The sequence below is a fragment of the Vicia villosa genome, unplaced genomic scaffold, assembly GCF_029867415.1.
Source record: "Vicia villosa cultivar HV-30 ecotype Madison, WI unplaced genomic scaffold, Vvil1.0 ctg.000081F_1_1, whole genome shotgun sequence".
NCBI lineage: Eukaryota > Viridiplantae > Streptophyta > Magnoliopsida > Fabales > Fabaceae > Vicia > Vicia villosa.
The window spans coordinates 1,742,699-1,744,948 of NW_026705004.1; positions in this window are offsets into that span (position 1 = coordinate 1,742,699).

Genomic DNA, 2,250 nt, shown 5'->3' on the forward strand with positions numbered 1-2,250 from the left:
TAATCAACACCCGAACCTGAGTTCTCTTTCTTGTTTTTTTTAAAAAAACAAAACTTTGGGTTTTACGTTCTTTTCCCTTTTCCTTTGAAAAAATAAAGCGCGGTGGCGATTTCAGAACGGAATATTGATTCGAGTCAATACCATGGCTTCGATATCAGATTTTCCCCGCTACAGAAAAATGGCGACTTCACTGGGGATCCAGTTTTAAGTGTGTTAAGCCTATTTTTGTTTATCTGTGTGTTTTTATATGTATATATCGTTGTGTGCTTTGTTTGTTTATCTTCTTTTTTTATCTTTTTGGTGCTCGATGGTTCCTCTGTGATGAGATAAAGTTCTAACCCGAACTTTGGTGAGTAACTTGAGATAGGAGGTGGTAAGACCAATAGTTGCATGTCAGGAGCAATCCTTACCATGAGCGTCATATGGTGGAACCCCAATCAGTGGAGGCCTCATGGAAGGTAGTAGAGGTTGTTACGAACCATCGTGATAACGCTATTACTTTCAATAGTGAGTGTCCGTAGAAGCTGAATGACCTAGAACCCTTTTAACCAATGTAAGCCTTTTTAGGATGTAGTGCAGAAACAAGATCAAGTACCAATTTGAGCTTGTTGTCATGCGATACTACGCTCAGACGAGGTCTTTTTAGGCATATTGTTGGCGCCCATGAGCAATTGTGCGTGCCGGTAATATCCGATAGAAGATTGAAAACTCTGGGAACCTTTGTAGAACCCGATTGGCAGGTACAAAATTCCCTAGATCACTCCTTGTGGGATGGGTAGACCCATGGCTCCATGCTCGTGACGTCGAACCTTTGAACCTGGACTGTTTGATCTTTGTGTGATTTGATGTGATCTTGTGTGCTCTTGATTGTGATTGATGCATAAACCATGCATTCACGCATTCATAAAAATGACATTCACAAATGGTTTTCAAGGAACTTAGAGACATTTTTTGTAAACATAACAGGTACCATGGATCAAAAGAGAAGCATCAAGAAGTACACTTTCAGAAATTCAAGTGCAAAGGAATTGAAAGAGCTAGCAACTTTGGTTCCTAATCTTGACAACTTCAAAAGCCGTTATGGGAAATTGATTTCTATCTTGAAGACTAAAGTGGAAAAAGGGATTCTTGAGACTCTTGTGCAGTTTTATGACCCGGTTTATCATTGTTTCACCTTTCCTGATTATCAGCTTATGCCCACTTTGGAGGAGTATTCCTATTGGATTGGTTTTCCCGTTACGGATGACATAGCATTTAGTGGTCTGGAGAAAGAGCCTCAGGTTGATGAGATAGCAGAACTCCTTCATTTAAAAATATCAGATGTAAAAGCAAACATGACCAAAAAAGGAGGAATTTGGGGGTTGACTTCTAAGTTCTTGATTGGAAAGGCTTCTATGTTGGCTAGTAAAGGAAGTATGATTGCTTTTGAGACATTTTTGGCCTTGCTCATCTATGGTTTGATACTCTTTCCCAACATTGACAACTTTGTCGATGTTAATGCTATTCGGATTTTCATGATTGGGAATCCTGTGCCTACTTTGCTTGGGGATACTTATCATTCCATTCACCATAGGAATGATAAGAAAGGTGGACTTATCAATTGTTGTACTCCTTTGCTCTATAAGTGTTTATTTCGCACTTACCTCAAGCTAAGAGTTTCCTGAACAATCCTGATGGTCTCTCTTGGTCTCAGAAGATCATGCCTCTTACTAATGGGAATATCCATTGGTACAATCCTGCTTATGACATTGGTGAGATTATTGATAGTTGTGGATAATTCCCTAATGTACCTCTTCTTGGTATACAAGGAGGGATTACCTACAACCCCATTCTTGAAAGGCGTCAATTTTGCTATCCTATGAAGGAACGACCCTCTAGTATCCTTGTGTCAGGAATCTTTTATCTTAATCAAGATGGAAATTCGGATATGAGAAATCGGTTTGTGCGCGCTTGGCACCATGTTGATAGGAAGAGACATTTGGGAACGAAACAATGTGTTGCTCTCAAAGACTACACTGATTGGGTTCAAGCTAGAGCTCATACTTTTTAGATGCCTTATTTACTCGAGGAGTCTTCTCTACTCGTTACTCCGCCATTGTCTCTCACTACCCCTGTTGAAAGTAGTGAAGAACATCTAGAGCTCGTGGCTAAGTTGAGAGCGGAAAGAGATGCTTTGGAGTTTGAGAACAAAGAGTTGAAGATACACTTGAAAGAAAAAGATGAAATGCTTGATATCCAAGATGGTTGGTT